Here is a 15,725-nt window from a genome sequence, read left to right as displayed (position 1 = left end):
CAAATGGGCTTGACAGGAACAGAGCTTAAGTCCAGGAAACCTAGAAAACACTTAGAAAAGGAAAAATATTTTTTAAAAATACAACAATAAATACTGAAAAGAAAAATAAAGAATCCTACAATCTCCTGTCATCATTTCTCCACCTTTCAGTTCCTTTTTTTCTTTTTCCCCCCAATGCCACCTGCAAAAGGGACACTGAAGAGATGTCCTCAGCCACTCCAGAACACCCAGAAGCTAGCTGCCTGTACACTCAGCTAAACAGCAGAGACACTGCAATCTGCTACAGCAGTACTGGAATGCCCAAAGTTCTAAATCAGGATACAACTTAAATCTGTGCACGATACCATAAGAAGAAATTAAAAATATTTCAATGAGAAGTTTGCCTGAGCTATTTCTGTTCAAAAAGCACTAGGACAGAATTAGCCTTGATGTAACTGGTGAAGTATAATTTGAATATACTGTGTATTATTTTAACAAGAACATGGTACAGAGCACAAGAAACCAAGATGCAATTGATATTTGTGCTCTTGTAAACCTCCCCTGCAGTTTACTGTTCTTCAAAACATCAGCTTCTGACTAGTGCATCTGTCAATTGAAGAGCAGTTCCATGCTTGAGCCCTACCTGAACTCTTCGCTATTACCCACCATATTTCCACAGGTGGAGATTCATCCACAGGCAAATGCTTATCTTGTGATTTCTTCATAAATTCAAAAACTTCCTGGATACAATTCACTTGACACTATCATACAATATTAGCACACTGCTATACCCACAGAGGCTCTAACACCAGACTGGGTGTAAATGAAGTGCTAGGAATTAAATATATCCAAAAAACCTGCAATCAAACTTTTTCAGTAGTATAAAGACATGTAACTTACCGGCCAGCTCAATTCATATGGCATCATGAACATTCTTCTGGGATTATGTGAGAAAAGATGAGAATGGAAGCTAAAACATTATTAGTAGATAAAATGGACCAGGCACTTACATAATGAAGGTACTAAATTAAAATGTCTCAACTTTTTTTGGAGCTTACTTTCCGATTGTCATTCAGTCAAGTATCATATGTTTTATTTATGCAACCATCAAAAAATGCTTTTACAAAGCCATGCTGTTTTGCTTCTCCTTCCATTCTACCATCACTCATCGACTTCTAGACAGCAGAAGCACACTACACTGGCTGAATTATCAATGACAGAACTGAACCATGAATACAACAAGCAGAGGGTCTGCCTGTTTAATCATGCATTACATCTCAATTTTCATCAGTTACTCTTCTCTCTGCAAGTAACCACAATCATTCCCAGTCTTTTGGTATTAAAGCCTGATAGTAGTTTTTGTTTGTTTGTTTTTCATTTGTTTTGTTTTGTTTTCCAGACACAGATTTTATAGTCTCAATTTGGAACAGAAAAGATTTAGTGCTAACACAAGCAAAGACTCTTTATCAGAAAGTCTGTCTTTGCTTGCAGTCGTGTGGTCTTGTCAGTCCCATGCTTCCCCCTGGAGGTCCTATCACATAACTAAATTGCAGTCCCTCAGTATGCAAAGGATTCATAAATCCAGTATCATCACCTACCAACAAATCCAATACTTGCCAAAATAGAATTATGTGGCTTCCACATTCCTATTCAAGATCCAGCTCAGTATTTGAATGGCATGCATTTTTATATATAAAGAAGTTATACCAGATATATTTGTGCTCTGTAGTATAGTAATTTACTCATTATTGGAAGCTTCATAAAGAATACAAGGTGGCTAAATAGATATGAAATGTAATGTGTTTGCACTTCACTCTTGTAGGACTTCACACTGAATGAAACAAAGCTACAGAAGATAACAGATATAAGTTATTTACTTGGTACTGTTCTGCTGGTTACCAAGATATGAGCAACTTGTCACATTTGAAAGTTCAGATTTCACACTAAGAAAGATATTTACCATATACTCGTAAAGCAGTTTATCACATATCTTTACTAAGAAAGCACGCTCCTCCTAGTGGGAGTAATGAAACCACAGAAGAGGTTAAAGTGGAAATATATAGTCCACAAGCATTCTCTTAAAAAAAAAATACACTAGACTTTTTACCTTAAAAACAATGTGCAACTTTATCAGACTTTTTTCTACCTACCCAACGAATATTGCTGCTACTTTGTCTTCAAATATCAGATTTAGAAAATTTAAGACATACGAACACAGGAAAGAGAGTACATCATCTAATTACACCAGATTTATTGTAATGTGGTTTTGATGCTACGGCATGCAATCCTTCGCCCATGCAAAATTCTCCTTGATTTTCAGAGACTTCACATGTGCTTTTGCTTCAAAAATCTGAAATGACTTTACCTGCCTAACTTATACATCTGAGAAATGTAAGGCATTAAGCACTCTAATAAATTTTACTTTTTGCAATGAGCACATTGTCAGGGAAGAAAGCTGAATCGTTCTGTGAGCAAACAGTCCAAACACGTTCTTCATATACATTATAGGTAGACTTATGTCAAACAGCAAAAACTTCCAGTGTGCTGACTACCAGCTGATTTCACAGCACCAAGTTAAAGCACAGTTATAGAATCATTAAGTTGGAAAAGACCACCAAGATCATCTGGTCCCAGTGCAGAGTTCTGAAACAGTACCAGCAACGGTATGTTCTGGGTCTGCACGAAGCAGGGCAAGTATTGAATTTATACCAGCGAGGCTGCATCAGATGCCACCCAGGCTAGGGCAAGCTTCTTGCAAGCTAGCCAGGAAGATGGTGGTGTGCCCCAAAGAGGGATCCGCACCGTAACAGCAGCTTCACAGGGACCTGAGGTAAAACTTTTACTGTATTTTGGGATGATCGTGTTTAATATAGGGAATGTTCTTCTTCATTGGTGGATAAAAGTGTTAATGATTTATAAAGGTGGGCCTACAAAGGAGCAGTTAAAATTGACTGTAATCTTTTTCCCAAAAATAATTCGCTGTGTTGTCATTCTGCTTTCTTTAAAAATTATTCTGTCCTGTAGTTGCACCTAGTTCTAGGGATATTGCAGGAGACATACGGTGATACCCAGGACACACCTGTGGTTCTCAAAGATACACCTGTGGTCTTTCTCAACACTCACACAAGTATGTGCGTGTACTGAATTTAAACAGACTGTTCAGTTCCAGATACCTGTTGAGGATTATTGAAGGTCATTGAATTAAACAACTATTAGTAAAGATCAAGGAAAAATGAAAATCTAGACCTATCTTTGAATCTGAATGATCACGTCATAGAATCACAGAATCATTAAGGTCGGAAAAGACCTCCACGATCATCTGGTCCAACCATCCCCCTACTACCAATGTCACCCACTAAACCACATCCCTAAGCACAGCATCCAATTTTTCTTTAACCATCCCCAAGGACGGGGGCTCAACCACCTCCTTAGGCAACCTTTTCTAATGCCTGACTCTTTCTGAGAAGAAATTTCTCCTTGTTTCCAACCTTAATTTCCCCTGGCACAACTTGAGGCCATTCCCTCTTGTCCCATCACTGGTTACCTGTGAGAAGAGGCTGAAACCCATCTCACCACAACCTCCCTTCAGGAAGTTGTAGAGAGCAATAAGGTCTCCCCTGAGTCTCCTCTTCTCCAGACTAAATAACCCCAGTTCCCTCTTCCCTCAGCCACTCCTCACAGGATTTGTGTTCCAGGCCCTTCACCAGCTTCGCAGCCCTTCTCTGGACACATTTCAGGGCCTTGATGTAGTGAGGGGCCCAAAACTGAACACAGCCTCACCAGAGCTGAGTACATGAGGACGATCACCTCCCTGGTCCTGCTGGCTGCACTATTCCTGACACAAGCCAGGACGCCGTTGGCCTTCTTGGCCACTTGGGCACACTGCTGGCTCATGTTCAGATGAGCATCAACCAACAGTCCCAGATCCTTTTTCTCTGCACAGCTTTACAGCCACCCTCTCCCAAACCTGTAGTGCTGCATGGGGTTGTTGTGGCCAAAGTGCAGGACCTGGCACTTAGCCATATAGAACCTCATCCCTTGGCCTCTGCCCATTGACCCAACCTGTCCAGGTCCCTCTGCAGGGCCTTCCTACCCTCTGGCAGATCGACGTTTCCCACCAATTTGGTGTTATCTGCAAACTTACTTAGGGTGCACTCAATTCCCTCATCCAAGTCATCAGTACAGATATTAAAGAGGATGGACCCCAGTACTGACCACTGGGGAACATAAAGAAGTTGTCCTTCAAAAAAATGTTGCAATGAACAAGAGCTGCCATATCTTTCTGTTCTTTGGGTGTGATTTCCTGTCTCACCCACAGATCTGTTTCTCTTGCTTTACTCCCTGTTTTTTAGCTGACAGGAACAGCAGTCACTATCTGCAGCATGTATATCCCAGTCCACAACTCATTCTTTCTAGCCTTTTGCCTTCTAGGACTGTCACTTTTTTTTTTTTTTTTTTTTTTTATTACTGTTATTTAACTCAAAGGAAAACTTACAAAGCAAAAACTTGCCAGGTGTTGTCCTCAGCTGGGGAAGCTGTCCATCATTACCAACCTGCTCTTTAAGTGCATCACCTAAAACCATTTTACCCATTTCCCTGTTGTGGTCCTGCTGCTCAATTCTGGGAACATCTCTGTGATTCCCTTGACTTAAACTACTTTCTCGTATGGAATGTCTGCCTGTTTAACACAGTAACACAGCCACACACAACATCAAGGACACAAAAACATGTTTCTAGTTTGTAAATTCAGACTACTGGAAGGATTTCCCTTTCAGAAAGTCAAATACTAATTAATGGGATCCACCACACTTAACCTTTTCCAATTAGTGGGATGAAAGAGCTTGTACAGGTCTTAGTGCTACAGCATCTACTTGGGACCATAGTTCTGGGGATGTACATCAAAAAGCAGTATTCTGGACCTTCTACAGCTATCATTCTCAACCCTATACAAAACCCACAATAAAATCAAGTCAGAAAATAAATGTTATCCTATGTTATCCTCAATGTTATCCTCACTGCCGACTAAGCACTAGCAAAAGAAATGCCTACATTAGAAAGAAGTGTTTCTTAGAAAGAAGTGTTTCTTGCAGTTTACACTGCAATGACAAACTCACAGTATTTGTAAAACCACACCATTAGATACTCATCTATCTAAGATGAGAGGAATTGTTTTTTGGGAGAACTTGCTTCTCACTCTTGATGGTTGGTCAGATGAAGAGTACTGGCAGAGCAAACAGAGGAAAGTGAAAAACCAAGACCAGCTCCTAAACTTGGTAAAAACTCCAGTATTTGGCTGGTGAAGTTTCTTCAAATGAACAGGTCTCAGACAGCAAGTTCAGAGGAAGGTGCCCAATTCAATGGCTAGTGGGAAGGAGCTGTTGTACTACATGGTACAATCCAGAATTGTTAAAAGAATACGACTTCTAGGGTCTTTAGTAAGCCTGCTCTTGTGTTTTACACTTCTTAGGCACACTATCTACCATTTATTTTCCTAATATGCTGGATTCTAAGCTATACCACTTAATATTAATCAACACACATGTATAGTGTTAGAAAGGGTAGAATATGTATCAATTGGCAGAGTATACATCCACAATGCACACCTTCAAAACCAAAAAGCAAAGACACAGTAGGGAGAAACAAGTCACTGTATAACATAACAGCTGGGTATGTAAGAGCAGTAAACAATGCTGCTCACTGCAGTTTCCTTGAAAGCAGGTGGGTAACTAAAGAGGCGAGCACGATGTTCCTGCAGAACTGCAGTAAGGTACAGCTTTACTCACTTCTGAAAACTTTCCCTCACAAGAGAAAGGTGGTACTTCTACAAGTTGAACTGCTCAACACATGCTGCTTTCACGGTGCTACCTTCCAGTGACAACATGAAAATGCAATGCAAACAAACTTGCCATATACCTGAATTAGCCATTTTCACATCTTCACTGATTTGGGAAGGATTTATTCAAAAACTGAAATTTTCTCCTTGAGAATTACATAGAGTCCACTTCACACTGGACAGGACACAGCAGAAGGAAGAAAGTGTCACAATGAGTGGCAGGATCCAACTATCATGGTAACTATCATGGTCCTGTGGGAACTCTCCTGGAGTTACCCAACTTGTGGGTCTCTAGATCGCTCCATATGTACCCCGGAGCTCTCCACAACATGGAATTGGATAATAAGCCAGAAAGGCCGGACACTATTCTCCTGTTTTGTATCTTTAAGAATTACTGCCATTCTCTATGTAAAGAACAAGTTTCCCATTGCTAGTGAGAAATGAGTGTACTCAGCCTTTCTGCAGAATAATTTAGTGGAGAAATTTCCTTGCCAATTCACCTTAACTCTTCCCTCTCCTGCAAACACTGAAAAAAGCCTAAATCAATAGAAAATATTCACACTCAAAATGCTGTAGTTAAAGGCATGTGCTTTCAGTTATAGCTGCTGCTTCATACAAGAGAAGCCTATCAAAAAAAACTGAGCAATTTTTCCTCAATCTGACAAAAAATCTCCACCTTGCAGTAAAAGTAATCACATAAAGCTATATTACCATACCTCAATCCCAATGCATTCAAATTTCTTGCTTTTATATAGTTAGAGAACAGAGAATTCTGAATTTTTATAAAAAGCTTGGCAGAAAATCAGTAAACTAAAAGGAATAGACACTCTAAATATTGCCTCTGAGAAGGATGGTGATTCTAGCTACAGAATTGAATTCTAAGCCATCAGTGTTAGACTCTGTAACACAAGAGCAATGTTTATTATATTTCTGAAATTCAGATTTAGTTAAAAATCCATTATTACTACTTCCTGGTTGAAGGAGTGGGAGGAGCACAGAACACAACACTAAGCGAAAAGCATTTATTGCTACCTGGGTTCCAGCATCCCTTGCGTCAGTCATCTCACTCTATAAATGTCTGATGGCCTCAGGAGGTTCTCAGACTGAAATGCGTAACACAACATAACTGATAGAGCCTATTATGTGTTTCAGAACTAACAAATTTTAAAAAGCAAGTAGTAGAAGGCTCAACCACGCAGGAAAACAGGAATACTAGACAGCAGAACTAGGTGATAAGACAGTTATAATCACAGCGACTAGTAGTTGAACAACTGCATTATTTTTCTTCTGTGCATATAAAAAAAATGCTGCATTTCTGCAGTGCCCTAAGATCTTGTCATATACTCTAAAATCACTTTGAGATACTCAAGTACTAGCACGTTTGTATCTCATCTCAGCAAATTCTATTGATACAGCCAGTCACTTCATGTTCTTTAGCTGTTTCTATTTTAAACCTCAGTTCAGTTGCTAAAATGATTCTTGAAGCTATTTCTAATGAAATTGTGAAAGATCCACATTCAAGCTGCCTCTCACACCTGAACAGCCCTGTGAATTCTGGAAGATGCAGTTTTCACTGCACATATCCTTGCTTGGTCCAGTGAAATAGATTTATTTATGACCTTTAGATTTTACACTGCACACCTTTTGAACACACCCAAAGCACACAGCTGAAGACATCTGTTTGACCTATGAGGAAAGGCTAAAACTATACAACTAGGAGTGAAGCAGAAAATAAAGGGAGTGGGGAGCACATATATTCTCTATAGACCTTAATCAGGTCTTTCTGAAAAAGCCTCAAGTACACTTCGGATGCGGTTCTCAAGAGAACTCACACTGCACCACAGTGCCTATGTTTGCATAAATACAGAAAAAAATAATGGCTCTTTTATTCTTCTTGAAGAGGCATAAAGCAAGTTTTGTGTACAAGAGAGACCACAATATTTATGTCAGAATATAGCCATCCTCACCAATTAATAACTTTTATTGAAAGGGGATCAGCTGTATGTATGCTCTTGAGTTGCTACATTTCCCATCATAGAATGTTCCATAAATCTGACTAGCTAGCACCTAGCTGCAGGACCACTAATGCAAATCACTCTACCCTTCACATATACAGAAGGTAGTAATGCCCAATATGATTTGTGGTAGCCATGGCCATCCTGGCTTTTTTTTGGTCCTCCTTCTGTTGAAGAAGGCCTTTAAGCACTAGATTTAATTAGCTTGTAAAGAAAATAATCCACTGTCTATATGACATCCATGGCCAAACATCACTTACAAAATTTGATCCAACGGCACAAGCTGGATCAAGATAGTTCTAACTTTTTCTGAATTGTCACATTTTGAAACAGGAAAAAAAAAAAAAAAAAAAACACTGAAAAAAGGTTAGATTAGAAGAAGCATTTTGGAGTAATCCAGCACTGGTATGACACAGTAAAGGCTGTATTCTCCCCAGCGGTCTACTCTCCTCTCTCACCAAGTCCTCCAAGACCCCCTTTTTCTAAGTTAAAAATTTTGGTTCACCTAGTTCTTTCTGAGGGCACTAAAATTCTCAGTAGCCTGTTTTGATTACTGATGCAAACTATTAACTGGAAAACAGATCTGTGCAAAGAAACTGCACAAATTAACTGAAGTAGATCCTTTATTTTTTAACATGAAGTCTTTTTTTTTTTTTTTTTTTTTTTTAAAGGCACTGTTCATATAGTGCTGCCAACAAACTTGAAAAATTGGTTACCCATCACTTTAAGGGAATATTTTCTATAAGCAATAATGGAAAGCTTTATAAAAGTATTTCAATGACAATCACTGTGTAAACAAAAGCCCCTCAGTCCACCACAGTCACTGACACCCACCTGCTCCCACACACACCCCCACAAGGGGTTCTCCAAAGATAACATTTATTGCTGTGTAAAGTTTTATGCAGTGTGCTTTGGAAAAAAAAAAAGGCAGAGATCATGCCTGTAATCTCTCTGGGAAGCCTTTGAAACAGCACTTTTTAAGCCTTCACTTGTCCAAGGGAATGCAGCCTTTATTTCTGTCTCAGTATACCAAGGTATGGAAAAGTGTCCTCTACTGACAACATACATGGTCTGTTCTGAAAGTAGTAGGACTCTTTTTTTTTTTTTAAATTATTCATGAGAATAGAACAAGCAATTAGAATTTTTCAAAGTAGCACTCTTCCTCATCTACACACTGCTGCCAACGAGTTTTCCAGTTTTCGTACACCTCCAGGAACACCTGGACCGGAATGCTGTTTAGCTCCCTTGTCACAGCCTCTTGAAGCGCCTCTACCAATGCATGATGCTTCCCCTTGAGCGTCGATTTTATTCGCGGGAACAGAAAAAAGTCTGGCGGGGCCAACTTGGGGCTGAGGCAGCATTGCCACCCTGTGCTGGGCAAGATACTCCACTACGTGGAACGCTGTGTGGCTCAGCGCGTTGTCATGGTGCAGCCGCCAATTGTTGACGATGGCTGGGCAGACACGAGCAATGCGTTTTCACAGTCTTGTGAGGACTTCCACGTAAAAAAACTGCATTAACTGCATGTCGATCAAAAAAGCAAATGAGCATGGACTTTTGCTTGGATTTGCTCATTCATGCTTTCTTGGGGCGCAGGGAAGCAGGGGTGTGCCATTCTGTGCTCTACCGCTTACTCTCCGGGTTGTATTCAGACACCCACATCTCGTCACCGGTCACTACATTGTCCAAAAAGTCGGGCTTCTCATTCACATGATGAAGAAGATCCTCGCAGACCACTTTCCGGTTGGCCTTTTGCTCCTCTGACAACACTCGCAGCACAAACTTCGCGCACACTTTCTTCATGGCTAAGTTTTCTTTCACCATCTCAAAAACTTGGGTTTGAGGAATGCTCAAGTCATCAGCAATCATTCTGATACTCATCCTGCGATCACGGTTCAGTGAATTTTTCACTCATGACACATTTTCGTTGGTCTTGCTGGTTGAAGGGCATCCGGAGCGGTCATCATCTTCCACTCTCTCCCTACCTTCTCGGAACAGCTTGTGCTACTCAAAAACACCCTATCTACCCATGGCAGCATCACCATAGGCCTCCTTAATCATGTCTTGAGTCTCTGGCCGTTTTACCAAGCTTTACACAAAATTTGATCGCGTATCGCTGCTCCAGTAAACACTCCATGATTCTCTGTGACAAGGCATTTCGACAGGTGTTCACAGTACAAGCGACCTGCTCTCTTCAACAGCCAACAGCCGATTTTTCCCAGCATTCCCAATATCCCCCTCCACCGATCCTGCGCGCGCAGACCGCCTCTCGTCCGCCCAGGAAAAAGCCAGTCCTACTACTTTCAGAACAGACCATGTACACAACCCGACCCACATCTCAACTTAATTCTTCATTAAATACATTAATAGGGTTCATATTCAAAGCTTTAAATGCAGAAAAGTGAGGCAAGAATCATTTCTTTTCTTGTATCTTTAAATGGTTCTGAACATAACTTGCCTCTTGCCTATCTGAAAACTCTCCAAGTTAACTTTTCTAGGTAGCTCCATGGCATTGAAAATGCCTACACAATCCAGCATACCAAGACACTGCTCCCCTTTCTCTCCAACACATTCAAAAGTGTTCAGATGGAAGCTCTGATGCTTTTGAGAAGTTAGTAGACAAGAACTAATCCTATCTATTAGCTCTTCTCTATCATGAAGGTGAACATGATTAGCAGCCAGAGAACAGGCTAACCAGTCTGTCTGAAAAACACCAAGCATACAGCTTTGATTTTCTCAACACAGTGCTCACAACAGACTGGAAAGATAAGCTGCAATCAAGTATAGGAGGGTAAAAGTCTAGTTTCAGGATTTCTTTAGTTCAATGCAATTTGCCACAAACATGACAGATGTCAAAAGCACATACACCACCCCATTACAGAAATCGGAGTTGAAATGTCTCAGTGTACTAACACATGCCACTGTAGCCTGAAGTTGTATCTTGTCAAACATGAGGGATTCCCTGTATTTCCAAAGGAAAAAAAACTATGTTGAGGCATCACATGCAAAAGTTCATCCATAAGTTTATTTATAGATTTGTCTCTTCTGTACAAATGATCCACTAACATGGAACACTTGGATCAGGTGATTTTGTTAGGCTTTGGAAAGAAACGTGGAATTGCCTAGCAGACCGCACAGCTGGCTCACAGACTTATAGTGAAGTTATTCTCATTCTCCTGATGTACAATACATAGAACCCACAGAAAGACAACCACAGAACAGTTCATTTTGAATTTAAGAATAATTTATTCCTTTGCACTAAAAAAAATCCACCTTCAGGTGTGCATCCCAACCTTCAGAGCAGAAGTTTCCAGTACATTTCTTACTCAGAGCAAGATCACAGACAAGCTTTGTAACAAAGACCTGGTGAGATCAGTGCAAGCATTTCTCTAAAGTTTATATGAAAGCAGGAAAGATTTTTTTTTCCTTTAACCTAAAGCAGGACCTCTCACAGCATCTGATTATGAGCTGCAGGCTTAAACTTCCTCAGCTTTATCGCTTCTCTACCTTTCCTAGAGGACTAGACCTCTTCTCTATTACCTTCAGAAGAAGAAAAAAAAAACATTTGCTCCTACTCCAACTGCAAACAACCTGAGTGCGCAGTCACAGCCAGCAAGAATGAAAATAGGAATCATGGGGAAGATTGGATACATTTCATGCCTCATGACTGGCAAAGGGGTAAAATAAAGTGATAAATATTAATTAATAGGTTAGACCTGCTATCTCACATGAAAAATCATTCACAGATAAACAAATTGTGAATATGTGAATTGAAATGTGAATGTGAATTTGTGAATGTGAAATTGTGAATATAAACAAAATGTGAATATTTTTTGTCAAGGTGCTCATAAACAGCTTATAAGGCTGGTTTTAGATGGTTATAACCTCTTCCAACTGTTCAAAGCAGAATACTCCACACTGAATGTCTGACCTCATCCAGATTCTCTGGGAAAATCACATTAACTAAGATGGCTTAGCTATTGAGAAAAATAGTATTTCAACATAATGGCATGTTAAATTCTTGCAGATAAGTTGTATACTGGCTTGAGTAGTTGTACATTTTAGAGAAGAAGTAAAATTGTACCTAAAAGTAAAGCGCATTACAATGTTTTTTTCCCAGCTGTGACAATTTCATAGACACAGCTGCACAATGCTGAAAAGGAAGAATTTCCTTCCTGTAATCTCAGTGTTGCTACTGCCAGCACCGAGCAGAATGACAAGGAGGAAAAAGCTCACCAAAAACAATAGGAAGAACAATGCAACTGCAACAAATTTTGTCTGAAAATGCACTTAAAAACATCTGGTTTTATAAAATTCACGTCTGGTCTTATAAAAGCAGACGTGAAACTTAAAGTAGGGTGCCATCCTTTTTGGTGTTCGGTCTATAGGTGCTACCAGGAAAAAGTTCCAGTTTTAAACAGTGAGGTTCTCTCTGAATGATCTCTGCCTCACTCGTTCAATAGACTGAATTTTCAAACTGGTTACTTAAAGTAGGATTCAAGATGGCACTTAACGACATGATTCAAATAATTCTTTAAAAGGAAATAGACCAGTTCCTAACCAGGAATTGGTTAAAAAAAAAAATAGGAAACATCAAAATCACTGCCTGTACAACTTTTATTCAGTTCTGCGTGCATACATCACGATACTGTCTTCAGTTCTACACTTGAACTATTTTTAATCACAGCACTTTTAGTCTACATGGTGTTTCACTTCCCCTATTTCTACAGATATAGAAGCAGCAGAGCAGTGAATTTTAAAAAGCAAAAAGACTGTTCATTGTTAAGATAGCTGAGTGTTCTCCCAAATAAGTTTTGTGATAGGAAAAAATCTAATGTTATTTCTACATGTTCTCTTAAATTCAAGTTAGATATGCATTTTCTGCACGTTCAATTTGTAAAGTCTCAAGGTATGTTTGAATAATGTCATGTAAGCAGGTATAGATGCATTTGATACTCACTCCTTGAAATTAAAATATGCATATAATCACGTCTCTCATAGTCTGCTGTTAAAGTTGAGGGAAGAGGGCTAATTATGTATCCCAGTTACAAAAACACTACATAAAGTTAATGAGCAAAACAGTAAGCTCACTTGTACTAAGGAAGAAAACTGAAGCTGTACTTGAAGTATATGCAAGAAGGGCAGAACTAAAGCTAGGTCTGCTCCTCAATCTTTACTTTTTTTTCTTCATTTAATACAGTTTGTGATTATAGATCAGACATACACTTTGAATCTGTATTTTGCAGTCATAAACCTCACCAGAAGCTGATGTTTCTGCTTTCTGATAGGAATACTGCCTATTGTGTATTCCTACAGTTATCCCTAAATCCCACATATGCAAAAGCTAATTTTTTTTTTTCCCTGTGACAACCTGCCATTTGCTTCAGGCCACCTGTGCATTTTTATGAACTGCTATTACACTTGTTACTATCAGTACTCTATGCGATTATACATCCTAAATAATTCTTAATTAACAGAAGAGATGCTCATTTGTTTAAAATCTTTAGAGTGAAACTACATCAATGACTTGGTGTGATCAAGACTGTCTTCAAATCAAGGTAATCCATGCAAAATTCATCTGGGATTAAGTAAATACTTTTTTTTTTTCCTGAAATCCTTATTGATACCTCTAACTCAACTAGTTAGATTTCTTCAGTATTGGTGTCAGTGCTACAACTGGCACGCTCATCAGTTTCACAGTAAAAAATGATTGAACTAGAAATCCCCTATAGCTTACTAAGCTCTTTTAACTTCTCTGGTCCTTCCAAACTACTGTATTGTGCACTCAGTAAAACAAAGATCTTGATGCAACTGGCTGAGCAAACATGCTATCCTGAGGGACTCAAAGATATCCAAGTATTTTTAAGTTTGATCTGCAATCCTTCCAAAACCTGATCTTCAGCTTTTGACATTTGTCTCTAGTTCACATAATAAACCTTCCACAAAAAAGTTCATTACTAAACTCCAGTGATTTTAACATGGCCAACTACAACTCCCCCTTGGTTTAGTGACAATTCTTTTGCAATGAATGCCTTGTAAGGGTTGTCAGAATCATAAGATTAAAGATCCAAACCTGTGATATGCCAGTTTTTTGTTTTTTGTTTTTTGTTTTTTGTTTTTTTTTCCAAGATAAAGCTTTTGTGTTTTTTTTAAAAAAGACACGAACCTACTTGGACACTTTTACAGCATTTAGACTTCAAAGAAACGTGCTGTAAGTTCTTTACTTTTTCATCATAGGAAAAAAAAAATCTAGCTTTGATTACAGAAAAAAATGTAAGCATTTAAAACCTTTTATGTTTCCAGCATCTCAAAATTAGCATCCATTTTTCTTCTGAAGTCACCTTTATTTTCAAACTAGTTTCAGTTGAAAGAACTTATGCCATACGCCTCTTGACCATGGATGAATTTAAATTCAATCATTACCTTCTGTGCTTGGGAACTCTCCATGGTATTGCAGATTTTCAACAAAATTCCAGTGATCAGGTCTGTGGAGGTCATCTCTTCCCTCCCTCCGCCCCCAAACCCTTTAGTCTTATTGAAGTAAATTAGAAAGAAAGTTGTCTTACCGATAACTCCAAGGTTAATGTCCCTTGCGAACCCCACCTAGCAAGTCGACATCATGACATGTCAGGTCAGCCTCAATCACGCTTCCCTGATAGTCAGGTAAAAGGAAGGAGTTAAAATACAAAATTGACACTTGCACATCTCTGGACATCAGAAAATGTGATGTATTATAGTCTGAACCAAGTTTCAGAGCTTCTGGTAACCTCCAGGTTGTTCAAACATTTCTTCAGAGGGATTCTCCTATTCTAAATTTTCAGAAATTCCTGATCAAATATTGCAGACACACATTGACTGCTTTGTTTGAATGAGAACAAAAATTTAAGATTCTCTTTAAAGCAAGTGATTTTTTTTCCTACTTTACAAATCTTATCAAAGTATGCCAAACTAAGCCACTCAGTTTCAAATTATGTTCTAAGCCGATACATTACATCTAAACAGCTTCATTCAAATTTTAAGTTAACAGAAGCTCCAAGTGTTTTGTTTGTTTTGTTTTTGAAAAGCTAAACAGGAAACACAACTTGGTACACTCTTTCTATAAGGCTCTAAGTTATTTAATTGCTTCACATGAATGACAATCCAATCTGGCAAACTTTCATTATGCAAGTAATCCTCAATCACACAATACTTACACATGATCAAAGATCACTCATAAAAGATTTGTAGGACGGGGCTCTTGTTGTTCCACATATGGGCTAATCTCATAATTTCTAGATTACTATTAAGTCTTGCTAAGAATTAATACATATACATTAGGGTCTACATATAGGCCCAATACATATGCATTAGGCCTAGGTGCCAAACATGCCTTACTAAGGAGTCGAAGCTCAAATTTTTGCTCAATACCTCAAATTTGTTCTCCTGCTAGCCTTATAATAAGAGTGCTTCTGTATAGTTCAAAATACAGAAATGGGCTTTATGTCCAAATGCAGAGGGTACAAAAATGATAGTCACCAAAATCATATGGTGATATTCTACTTAGACTTCTAAGTTTGTTTTGAAAATGCTTTAAGCAATGCAGATATTCTTTCTAATAAAGAGATAATATAAATGATGGGTCCTGAAAACAAACAATGCTACAAAAATAAACTTTTCAAGGCTTTGAAAAATGCAAATTATATTTAATGAATTAGTAAAATTAAAAGCTGAGTTTAGTAAATTGATTTTGTTAATTATGTGCAAGTAATCCTATAACATAATAGCTGTAAAAATCTTTTGCTCAAAAGTTTTGGAATTGCTATAGATCTGGCAACCTACTTTTATTTATAAATCAAACACCTTATCAATACAGACATTTAAGCAACTGCAATAAATGAGTGATCAAATGATTAGTAAAG

The sequence above is a fragment of the Netta rufina genome (assembly GCF_964035555.1).
Source record: "Netta rufina genome assembly, chromosome: 23".
Lineage (NCBI taxonomy): Eukaryota > Metazoa > Chordata > Aves > Anseriformes > Anatidae > Netta > Netta rufina.
The sequence above is the reverse complement of the archived record's forward strand: the minus strand, read 5'-3'. Positions refer to the sequence as shown.